We start from the raw sequence: 13,206 nt of genomic DNA, 5'->3' as shown, positions 1-13,206 counted from the left end.
ATTAATTGAGATTAGATGAGAAGTTCCTAGTCAGTTTCTGAGTATGTTGTAATAACTCAAACATCCAACTCCTCTCCTGTCCCTCTACTTTGGGGTATACACCTCCTATTTTTCTTGTGCGAACAGCCATGATTCCCAATGCCACTCCTCTATGGAACTTCTCTGTACATGATGGGGGCAAAAATGCCACAGGAATTAATTCATTAAAAGACAATGTAAGGCCTCACACACATATAAGAGAGAAGAGACTCAATTCCAGCATGGCGCTGAAATCATGTTACAATCATTTCTGAGTCAGGCAATAATTGGCTCCTCGTTTTCCTTTTCCCCCTCCTCACACCAAATGAGAAAATGAAACCAGTCTTTTGCCCCTTAATGTGACTACAGTAAGAATGCATGAATGGCCTACTGTTGTGGTTCAGATCCAGATTCCCCCAAAGGCTCATGACTTGAGGCTCGGTCCCCAGGCAGCAGTGTTCATGACAGCTCTGACCTCATCGACCAATAGGCTGATTCACTGATGGACCATAACTGAATGGATCATAGGGAGGGGATGGAAACTGTAGGAGGTGAGGCCTAGTTGAAGGGAATGGGTCTGAGGGGACATGCCCCAGGGACTCTCATGTCCCAGGCCCCTTCCTCCCATGGTCTCTTTCTGCTTCCCTGCTGCAATGAGAAGAGCAGCTCCCCTGCCACACCCTTCCATCATGGTGTTTCTGCCTCTCCACAGCCTAAAAGCAAAGGAGCCAGATAGTTCTAGATGGACCGTCTGAAACCAGGAGCCAAACTAAATCTTTCCCCTTCTAAGTTGTTTTTCTCAATTATCTTCTCACAGCACTGGCAAACTGACTAATACACCTAGAACCCTACTATAAGAATTAGTAACTTAATGGCATATTTAGTCAATAGCTTATTTGATATTTAGAACAAACAGCAACTGAAGGACCTTTGATTATTAGTTTAGAATAAAAAACAGATGTCATCTTTGAGGATAGAATGTGTGATATCAAGAAATAGACATTTTAGCAATGAGTTTGGTACACACTGGGTAATCCAGAAGTGGGTGAGAGGGAGGAGCCACTGGGCAGAGAAGGCCCAAGATAGAAAGGTATTTGGAAAATTGAGTTGGAGTCACTGCTTTGGTGAGTGAATAAAGGTTGACTTCCTCCATTGGTTAGCCTGTAGCTGGCAGAAGCCTCCAACCACAACCCCAAAGCTCATAGAAAATTACAGTTTTTTAAAAATAAAATAATATTCAATCTTAAACCTAGAATCAGGATATTGTTTTCTCTCCTAGAAAAAGCATCTGGGAATTATAATTATTGGAACTCAAACTAGGAAATTAATTCACATTAATCCTCATAATTTTATCTTTCATTAATGAAACAGTGATCATGATCATAACACATCTTTTATAGAGTCATCTTTTTGCAAGTATCTCTCTTTTTTACTTCAAAAATGACAGACTCACAGTGAGGTAGGAGGGGAGTGCACAATCTCTCAACCTTAACTAGAAGGAAACTGAGACAAGAGTGAAATGATCACCCTTACTCATCTGGCTAGCAAAAAACACGGTTCCCAGATGGTGTACCCTTTCCCCACCTACATCTGTTCCAGAGGCTAAAAAACACCCCAAAATAAGCTGAATTAGGAAATACTGGTGGCAAATAAAGCAAACCTGTGGTTTATACCAGGCAACACAGTTCTTCCTCATATACAAGAAATCATACTCTTTTGGTTACTTGTAATTTACATCTATTCTCTCATTTTTACATGCTACGGCAATATAAATATTATCAGAGCAATATTTTCTCAATTCTAGGTACCAGAAAGTCTCCTGTAAGATCATTCTTTCCCAATGACTTATTATTTTTCATCTGGCTGTTAACACCCTCTGCTCCAGATATGGCTCTCATCTTACTTTATTTATTTATTTATTTATTTATTTATTTATTTATTTATTTATTTTTTGCAGGTCTGGGGATGGAACCCAGGGGCATTTGACCTCCAAGCTACATCCCCTGCCCTATTTTTTATTCTTTATTTTGAAACAGGGTTTCGCTAAGTTGCAGAGGGCCTCACTAAGTATCTGAGGCTGTCTGTAAACCGTGATCCTCCAGTCTCAGCCTCCCGAATGCTGGGATTACAAGCATATGCCGCCACGCCCGGCTCATCTTACTTTAGAATTTTGTTACACTAGGGTACCCTCAATTATGTACTGTATTTTAGCCATAAAGATACAGGTATGAAGTTGCAGATTATACAAAATAAAGCATTCCATAATTTAAAACTGTTGCTGGGCATGGTGGCTCATGCCTATAATCCCAGTACTTGGAAGGCTGAGCAAGGAGGATGGCAGGTTTAAGGTCAGCCTCAGAAATTTATTTAGATAGGCCCTTGACAACTTAGCTAGATCATCTTTTTAAACAAACAAATAAGGGCTAGAGGTACAGCTTGAAGGTAGAATGCCCCTGAGTTCAATACCCATTACTACTACCACCAACAACAATACTGACATATTGTGGGTTTGTTGTTTTGCAGTATTAGGGATTGAATCAGGGACACTCTACCACTGAGCAACATTATAGCCTTTTTTTTTTTCTTTGTTATGTAGCAGGGTCTCACTAACTTGTCCAGGCTGGCCTTAAATTGCAATTGTCCTGCCTCAGCCTTCTGAGTTACTGGGATTACAGGCCTGTGACACCATGTCTAGCACACTGTAGATTTTAGGTGTTGATGAGATGGCAGCACTCTGAGCCCCAGTTTTCCCCATCTGAACTTGATTGCAACTTGAATTAATTTATTTAATTCAATTCAATTGAGTGAGCAAAAAAAAAAATGAAGTTTTGTTGTTTCCTTCTGTTTTTATTAGGAAACTAAAAAACATTTCACAGAGTCATGTTTGAGGACTAAGGATAACATCAATGCACCTTGACAAATCCTAAATTAATCTATTTCTAAAACTCACTATTCCAGTGACTAGTTCTATCTACTAAAGGTTTATATTATTGGGAGGATGGAGGCAGAAAGAAGAGTCATTGTCTTAGAAAATAATGTAAAAAGAAACTGTAATCATCTCGATTATTTAGAGAACAGTATTAAGAATTCATATATAAAGTTATTTTGGGATTATTGAAAACAAGACTTTTGTACAATGGTGATGCTGGCAATAGTATTACTCTGTGCACTCCATAGGAAATTAATAAATGACACCAGAAATATAACAGTGGTAACAGGAGTTAACACAGTGCCTTTGCTAAAGTCCCTTTAAAGCAGAAGCTATCGATAGGTTCAAATTGGACACCTTTTTTTAAAATTACCAAATTCACTTTCTCTATTGAATGATCATTTAACATTTTCTTGTCAACTATTTTCATACTAATTTTGGGGTTTTTTTTATCCCCCGCTCCCCCAAATGTCAGAAGGGAGGAGAAGGTGCCTAGCCTATCCTGATAGGTAGAATCCTCAAAGTAGCTGGTACTGAAAAGACTTCCAACGCATTTCAAATTCAAGCTACTGCTAACATCCAACTTGTGAAGAGTCCTAGAAACCCTACCTAGGGAAATGCCTTTGGCTTGCTCCGAAGTGTAAATATCTTTGTTGCAAGAGCAGCAACAGACAGAGAGTGGTTAAGAGTCATCTGGAATACCCCGAGTTCATTCCACTGCTGTATTTATTTTTAGCGTTTATTATTATTCACTGGGTACTCCCCGAGAAGAATGGTGATATGATTATGCGTAACAGAATGGAATGGGGGAGCGGTATTTATAATGCAAAATTTACAAACAGGGAGAGAAATTAGTAATACTATAGTTATCAAAGGAAGCAGGCCTAATTAAAGAAATAGCTGCTACAAAACCATATGCAACTCAAAGCAGAAAAAGACAATTCAAATTTAATGAATGCCTTTAATATTAATTACAGAAGTCTTAACAATACATTGGGACAGCTCTCTTGGAGAATTCAGCTTACTGTTTAACAGTTTCTGACTAATTTTATTAACCTGTACATCTGAGAGGATCAACCCCCTCTGGGTTTAATTAGAAGGAAATTCAATTTAAATCTAAATGTCAACAGTGGTTACTAATTATGGCAGGGCCCTGGACGGGACAGCCAGTCTGTAATCAGGCGGTGGTTCCCTGGTAACAATTAACACTTTCTTTCTGAGTTATGAGTGAGTTAGGATATTTTAAAATAAATACGATTCAGCATGGGACACTGCTAATATCACGAGCCCCTACTGCTAGGTGCAGACATGCAGAAGAGGATGCCAAATTAAATTACAGAGATTTCTCAAACATATAGCTGAATAATAAGCAGCTACAAAACTAGGTCAGGGTCGAAAAGCTAAAGCAGAGTGCCCCTCCCCCCACATGCAAAATAAATACCCGCTATCTCTGAATAGAAATCATTCTTTTGTTATGCCCTTTGTCAAGAATACATTATTGCAAAATGATATTTATTTCCACAATCTTCACAGCTGTGAGCACGACTGAATTAATCTTTCTAGAACTGATTTCATTTGCAATTTCATGATTACGATTATAAAATGTAAATTTATTACTTAAAAAAGGAAAGATTATAAAAGGCTCAGATAAAAAAGACAGTTCTTTATCTGTTGCTTTGCTTTGCTCGATACTAATGAAATAAATAGCTGACTAACCCTGAAATAAAAACAAACAGTATAAAGATGATTGCAAAAATGTGAGATGAAAGCCAGCAAGACAATAAAAAATCAACTCTCTTAATGGAATACATACAGTTATTATGTGGCTCAAAGAAGTACCAGGACATGTAAATTTTTTCATGGTGAGGCTGCACATTAATGGTTAGTCATTTGAGATGTTTCTATTTGCTATGTTAGCATTAAAGATTATGTAGAAAATACGTAGGTACTACTAATCTTTTCCCCCCAGCTTTCAGTTTATGCTCTTAAATAATAATCTCCAGAAGGCCATTTTTATTCTGTTTAGTATTGATGACCTAAATAACAAATTAGTCTAAAGAAATCCATTTTATTAGACTTCCATTTTAGTGGGTTAAGTCACAAAATTGGTCTTCTCTTAAATTGCCTCTTAATAGTTAAGTGCCTACTGTGTGCAGAGGACTACATTGACTGTTAGAGTAAACACAAAAAGTCCAATACAAGCCTTGCTGGTTTCTATTATTGTTGGTTAAAAACAATAAAGGCAGCCCCCCCCCATTAATCAGGGTAAAATGAACCATTTATCTTATCAAGTATTTTTATTTAGGGGAAGAAGGAAATTCTCTAAAACAAACAATGTACCTAAACATATCGAAGTCAACCACTAAGCAGAGCAAGGGAAGGAGGGACGGGGAGGGAATGGGGTGGGAATTGGGTAGGGGTTAAATCGGTAATGTGTACATGTATGTACACACAAGTTTTTTACCCCAATATGATGTATGAATATAATGCACCAATAAAAATAAAATAAAATAAAATAAAAGCTTAAGTCTAAAAGAAAGAAAGAAAGAAAGAAAGAAAGAAAGAAAGAAAGAAAAAATGCATCTTTATTTACATAACTCACTTCTCTCCAAAACTAGAGTAATCCATTTCTTAATTATATCAATTTAGTTCTCTTCATTTAAAATGTTGACTTATTAATACAGGTAAGCACAATCAGTACACATTGCATTAAATATATTTAAGTGTCTAATGCCTATTTATAGAAAGACCACTAATGATAACTTTGGCTCAAATAAAAATGAATATCTATAAATGATTCTATAAGCACTTATGTTCATAGTGGAGGCAATAGCACCTCTGAATAAATATTAACATGTAAAACTGCTATTTATCATGCCAACACAATCAATGGAGACCATATTTCTATACTAGGAATGTATCCGTTATCTCTCTGCAATGGCTCAAAAATCACAAAGCAAAAATGCAAGCACTGTCACAAGACATTTATTGTATTCAATTGGATCCAAACTAGCTGCGGAGGAAAAGGCAATTTAAGCTTGTGCAACAAAATAAGCTATGTATATATGAATAAATTATTTTTTACTGCCTGATTCCTTCCCATTTTCTATACCTAAGATGCTGAGTTTTCAATAAAATCTTTCTACTTATGACTTTCATTGCTTTGTAGTGTGTGAGTCTGGCAGAGCTTTTGGGTCATTCTCCCAGTACAAATATTATCCATCACCTCCTCTAGCATGAAGGTTAATAACTCCTGGCTGAAGATGTCTATATTGCTTCTCTCCTGTTCACAGCTATGAGCACTTCTGCCGGGATGGAAGGCATCTCTCCTTCTTGAAGAGTCCATTCTTCACCTCTGGGAGGCATGATACCTCCACCAGGCTGCTCAAGAGGAATATCCAGCTTCCACTAAACAATTACTATGGTCTGTAAGTAGACCCTTTGTTGGCTGTAATAAACATATGCCACTTATCATATTATTATTATCACATTGAGAAACTCATATTATCATGCTGTTTAGAAATTTTGTATTAAAATGAAATCAAGAAAGGTCATGTGCACTTAAGTCATACCTCTTTATTTTTTTTTCATTTTTTCTAAATGGCATGTGCATCAGATAATTTTTCACTAACTTCTTCAGTTTTCTCTAACACTTTTCAAAATGCTGTCCCAAACACTGTATCACTTGTTGGTTAATTGTCAAGCTTTCAGGTCAGTTTTAAACTAGTAGTTAATGACTCCCTTGTCCTTTGCTGAGAATGTCTTTGAGATAATTTTTGTAGAGGCATCCCATTATTAGACACCTGTCAGGAGTTAAATCTCTCAGAATAAAGAAACGCGCATCTTTCTTAAAACTTAAGTAAAGGAAATAAATAAGAACAATGGCATTAAATGCATGACAGACAACGTAATAAGACATGTTTCTTACACCAGTTTTAAACTGTAATTCACCAGGTAATATTATTCTGAATATTATGTTACAAACTAGGAACAGGTGTCTAGAGTTATTTTCCTACTTTTAAATGTTAACTCTTTCTCCCTACACAACTGACGATTTGAGATCTTTTGATAACAAAAGCGGAAGTTGTATAACCACAGCTCAATAATAAGGTGAGTGGAAAAACAGTTGGTTTCCGTCTCCCTCAACTGCTCACCTTGATGTGTTCAAGCCAAAAAGAGAAAGAGAGAGTGCATAGTCTCCATTAAACAACAACCACAATGGTGAGCAGTAAACACAAAGCACTGTTTTGTGCTCCCTGGTGGCAAGAAACCCTTATTTTAAAACAATTTATGAGAAATATAACTTTTTATTTTATTCAGGATCCTGAGTTTCAAGCAAAGGCTGAGTGGATTCATGTCACCCTGTTCAACAAAAACATTCAGTTATTGAAATGGTGCAGTGCAGAGGAACCAAAAGTATTATTCTCTATCTGTTGTCAGAGTATGGCTGTTTAATAGCCACTTCTCAGAGAAGCAGACTTGATTTTTCTGTGGATTAAGTCACTAAATTGGTCTTCTCTTCTTAAAATGTATCGCTTCTTAGTATTTAAATACCTACTGTGTGCGGAGATCTGTCAAGAAGTGGGGTGGGTATGCAAGATAGAAGAGGGAATCAGAAGGCTCTGGGGAATGAGTCCCCCTTTCTTCTCCCATCCTTGCCCCTGGCTACTGGGCTGAGCCATACAGAGGAGTTCATATCAGGGTCACGAAGATTCTAGACTAACATTTCTCAAAGAGGGTTCCACAATACCATAGTAGGTTTTGCTAAATCATTTGGGACTCAAGATTTTTTTTTTGGGGGGGGCAGGTTTGGGGATGGAACCCAGGGGCATTTGACCTCCGAGCTATACCCCCTGCCCTATTTTTTATTCTTTATTTTGAAACAGGGTCTCACTTGAGTTGCAGAGGGCCTCACTAAGTAGCTGAGGCTGTCCACGAACCCTGATCCTCTGTTCTCAGCCTCCTGAATGCTGGGATTACAAGTGTGTACCACCACACCTGGCTGGGACACAAGACTTAATAGAGGTCAAGGCATGTATTAATTGTACAGTTTCCCAAGGGTTCTGAGTCACAGGAAAGGATTCTCAGTACATGAATTCCACATGGGTTTTCTCTCTTCTCTACTCTCTAACGTGTCCCTGAATGGTTTTCTTCCTGCTCTAGAATCCAGATTGAACAGAAAACTGAATCTTTCTATGGATTCTCACAGGTGAGTTCAGCAACTATAGACCCAAAAGTTCTAGCATTTTTTTTTCTTGATTTTAATTAAATGGACATAGTTAATGTCCTTTTTGCTGAGAAAAAAACAATCCCTTGAATTTCAGAGTGCATCCAATATTCCCACCATAACTACCCAGGGCTAAAATAGAATAACTATAAGTTTTTGAAAAGGTATAAATTATCAAGGTCGACCTATTTGATTCTAAATTATTTAACTTGTGAAAACATTTCTATAGATTTTGGAGCATTCTGCTTATATTATTAAGCCTTATAGTCCAGGTAATCCCTGTTGTCATGTTGTTTTGATATCAAAATGTATCATTGGATAATCCCTATTGTATTATTGTATCGTTAGGTAATACCTAGTTTTTTTATTTTTTCTTAGGTAAATCCTGATTCATTTTCTCACTAGGGTACCATAGTTTACTCTCGTTTATAGTCAACATTCATTTTCTTCCTTTAAAATGCAAAATATAAGCATTAAGTATTAGGTTTTCTAAAATCCAGAGTAATTATCCAGTCTATAAAATCGACATACTTTAGATTAATAATTACAATATTTCTCAAGATGTTTCTTTAAATGTTTACATACGCCACATTGGTAGGAAAGTTATGCAGCACTAAAGCTGGATTATTTGCAAAGAACTAAATGGATCCAAAAGTGTCCATAACCCTGATCTTATCAAAATAATTATAGATCATTTAATGTCCCACTAGGCTGAGAGAGAAAGAGAATGTAGCACAGAAGAAGAAGCATAATAGAAACAGACACAAATAGGACAGTCCTACTCTGTACACCATAGATACTAAATGCTGTTGTACGCTGAGGACAATACAAAAAAGACTGCCTAGCCACATATGGAATTTTAAGTTGTGTCTCAATTGACAAGAATATTTAAAAACCTCTTTTCTAAGTAAGATAAAACTTAATAGTAGTTTGATAGAGTTAACCCTTGTCTTCTCATATACATATCTAATCATTTTGATAAAAAATATACAGTATACATGTGTATCTGTCTGTGTGTATAGGTTTATATATGACATTTATATTTGACTACATAAAATGCAATGAAAATATGCTTGATACAAATATTTTTCTGCCTTAGATTCACTGCAGATTCTTAGCTTACTCAATGGACAGTGTATTGAATATGTTCTACAATTGAGCTATACACTATTTATAAGTTGAAGTGCCATGAAAAATGCTTTTCTCCTGATAAAAGTTGGCTATATCTTTGTAATAAGTCATATTTCTCTCTGCTACTTTAAATGTTAAATAAGAGCAGGATGTAGTGGTACATGCTTGTAATCCCAGTACTTGAAGGCTGAGAGAGGAGGATCACAGGTTTGCAGCCAGGCTCAGTGACTTAGTGAAGCCCTTTGCAACTTAGTGAGACCCTGTTTAAAAACTAAAAAATAAAATAGGGCTGGATATGTATCTCAGAGATAGAATGCCCTGGGTTCAATCCCCAGCATAAACAAACAAACAAACAAACAAACAAACAAACTTTTTAACTGAACGGTACACAGTAGGTACTCAGTTTGTAAAGTGAATGAACAAATGAATGCATATAGTGCCTATGAGTAATTCTACAATAGCTTGCACCCTAGCTCAGAAGATAGATTGAACATCCCTATTCCAAAAATCCTAAATCTGAAATGCTCCAAAATACAAAACTTTTAAATTTTGACCTCACATTACAAGTGAAAAATTATACACTATGAATATTTGTTTAACCCACAAAATTATTAAAACTTATATGAAGTTGTCTTCAGGATATCTATATAAATTATATATGAAACATAAATGAATTTTGTACTTGGACTTGGGTCTCATGCCCATACTATCTCATGTATATGCATATATTCATAAACTCAAAAATATCCAAAATCTGAAACATTTCTAGTCTCAAGCATTTTGGAGAAGGGAGATTCAATTTATACCGAAATTTTTATGGAAGTGGTTCAAGACTACTAGCTTTCAAAAGCAGTGACATTATTTGTTTCATAAACTCGACTGGGCTTCCACTCAAGATTTTATTTATAGAGAAGGACACATAGTTTTTATTTTTAATATGAAAACTCCTGGCCCATGGAGTCACTCAGGGATCTTTGCAATTGGATACAATCCCACTTTCTAATCACTTGGGTTAAATTGAACTATTTGTCATTTCATGGCTTCCTACCTGATTTCTGGGAGGCTTTCTTTTTTAGAATACTTTTCTTTACATCTCTTCGTGTGTCCCAAACTTCTTTACTTTCTGGATCTATCTTAGAGTTAAACGTGTCTCCATGTCCATACTATAGCATATAAGCATATATTAAGTGAATGCATTGGAAAAAAATTTGTTTTGAAACAGTCTCTTGCTGGGTTGCTGAGGGTTTCACTAGCTGTTCTGAACTTGAGATCCTCCTGTCTCAGCCTCACAAGTGCCAGGAATACAGGTATCTGCCACTGTACCTGGCTACAACACAGAATTTAAGATTTAGTTCCTGTCAAAGTCCTGAAATGTCAAGTGCTCAGACAAAAAGGCACCATTTAATTATATATACTATTCAACATCTCGAAATTTCTTTGTAAGTTTCATTAAAAGTTTTCTAAGTAATGTTCTATGTACATACATCTTGATAATTGTCAACTTTACTTTAAAAGTTCATCTGAAGAGTTGGTATGGTAGCACAGCCTCTAATCCCAGTACTTGGGCAGCTGAGACAGAAGAATTCCAGGTTTAGGCCCACTTTAGCAACTTACTTAGACCCTCAGAAATTTGGCAAGACCTGTTTCAAGATAAAAAGGCCTTGGGGTATAGTTCAAAAGTAGAATGCTGCTGGATTCAATTCCCAGTACCCCTCTCAAAAAAAAAAAAAGAAAGAAAGAAAGAAAGAAAGAAAGAAAGAAAGAAAGAAAGAAAGGGAAAAAAAGCACATCTATAGGACCAGTTTAAATAATAATCATTCCAGTGTACAAAGGAAGCTTTATCTTTGGTTAAGAGTGACATTATATAATTTAATTTCTCTAAATAATTATAGCAGCAGGAAATGCAGCTAAAACTTTTTTTACAAAGGGATAATTTATTCCAACCATTTCTCTATCCCTATTAAGAGACCATCCTATGAAGTCCAAGTGCTTACCATATGCCCTCTCTCCCTTGAGCTACTAGCTCTGACTAGGGAGGTGGGCTGGAAGCTGGAGGCAGGAGAGAAAAATGGAGCCTAAAATTCTTTAGTCGCTAATAAACACCTGGCTATCATCCCTGAAAACACTGCCATCTGTTGTCAGAAAAAAATAAAAGGTCACTTAAATTTTGCTTGGCAACAGGTTTTCTACAAGTGAAAAAAAAAAAAAAAAAAAAAAGGAAGAAAGAAAGAAAAAAAAGAAAACCTGACATTGTTTTATAAGGAGAAGGTCATCCTCCAGGGGGTGGGGAGACAGCTGGAAGGATGTCTAAAGTGGGAAAATAGATTGATTTTCTCAAATAGTAAACTATTTGAGAAATTACCACATATCAGTATACATTATTTTCATTTCCTTTCAAATATATGAAAAGAACCAAAATCATAACTGGAATTCTATCACCCTGGATTATTCTTGTCTTTTTATTAATTTTTTCTAAAACTTTCCATCAATTTTATGATGTGATAAATGGCACAATGTTACCTCATGGATCAATGATAGAAGATAAAGGGGAAAAACAACCCAAGTCATCATCTAGGTGCTCGGTATGTAAGGGAATTTTAGAAACCTGTATGTGTGCCATGTTATTCTCTAGTACAAAATAATTCACATTTCTATGAAGGGATCATTATAGGAGCCATTTGTCACTTATCAGCCTCTGAAGTCTCTCCCTTGTTAATTAGGAAATTTTAAGTTGCACCCTGGATTAAATGGAGAAGGTGTTTATGAACCATCATTATATCATTTAGATTTTCTAAATTAGACTGAATATTTTAACTGTGACTTAAAAACTCTAATCATCCAACTAACAGAGTTAAACTTAAGTTCAGTGAGTTTTGTGAATTTGCAGCCCTTAAAGTTACTGATCTTCATTTCAGTCACCCACACTTATCCACTAATGGAGGGGGAGGATCACTGTAGACAATCTGACATGTGCTATCCTAAGGCTTTTAACAGTCACTAACATGCAACAACTAGCTCTGTGAGGTTCTCCTGCAGACCTTGTTTACAAATAAAGGGATGAGGGAGGCATCAATCTTTCCAAGTTCCACCCAGGCAGTGAAGGTCTGAACTAAAACCAGATGGGGCCTGGCCCCACCCTTGCCTTTCTGTGAACTTCGCGCTGCCACTACATGCAGATTCTTTTATGCCGACTGGTTAGCTTTGTCCTCATTATTTCTGCTTCTTGAAACATAGCCCCTGTGCTATAAATTCATGGTGAGGTGAAATGTCATCTAAAATGTCCAAGGGGAAGCGGATTATAAACATGGACTTTGAAAACAACGACAGATGATTACAGTGTTAAATGAACAAGTGAACCATCAAAGTCAGGTGCAGAAGACCAGTAGACCTATACATGTGGTGTTCTTGAATGTTGGCTTGCTTTGCCTAAAGGGCCACTGTTGTGAGGGACAGCAGCAAAATCCAGCGGTTGTGAGATTTGCCCAGTTAGAGGCAAAAGGAGAAAAGAAGACATCTGTGAAAAAACACATATCATTCCCAGACTGGAAACAGCTAACCCTCCTTTCACTGACAGCTACTTGTAAACCAGGAAAGTCTCAGTGGTGAAGCATCTCCTTTCTGCCATTTTTGCAGCTTCTACTAATGATGTTCAGAATATCTGCTCTGAGAACCCATCCTGCTGAGAAACTGAAGGTCTCTGAGAACACCTTTGAGCCCATAGCTTAGCTTATGTGTGTTGAATGTGTTTTATGCCATGTTGAGAATACTCTATGAATCCAGCATTATCACAGTTAGTAAAGTACCTATGTCACTATGATAACCCATAATCCTACTAATTTTTTGTGGCACTGTGGATGAAACCCAGGGGCATTGTACCTCTGAGTTACACCACAGCCCTATT

At 36.7% G+C, this 13,206-nt stretch overlaps 1 protein-coding gene across 1 annotated transcript in view; it reads right to left on the bottom strand.

The window, feature by feature from the left end:
* Window positions 1-13,206, bottom strand: part of TOX (thymocyte selection associated high mobility group box) — a gene marked incomplete at both ends in the record, with an annotated part of 310,566 nt that overhangs the window by 200,622 nt on the left and 96,738 nt on the right. The gene's annotated exons all lie outside the window — the stretch shown is intronic.

Source organism: Muscardinus avellanarius, assembly GCF_963383645.1.
Source record: "Muscardinus avellanarius genome assembly, chromosome: 4".
NCBI lineage: Eukaryota > Metazoa > Chordata > Mammalia > Rodentia > Gliridae > Muscardinus > Muscardinus avellanarius.
The sequence above is the reverse complement of the archived record's forward strand: the minus strand, read 5'-3'. Positions and strand labels throughout refer to the sequence as shown.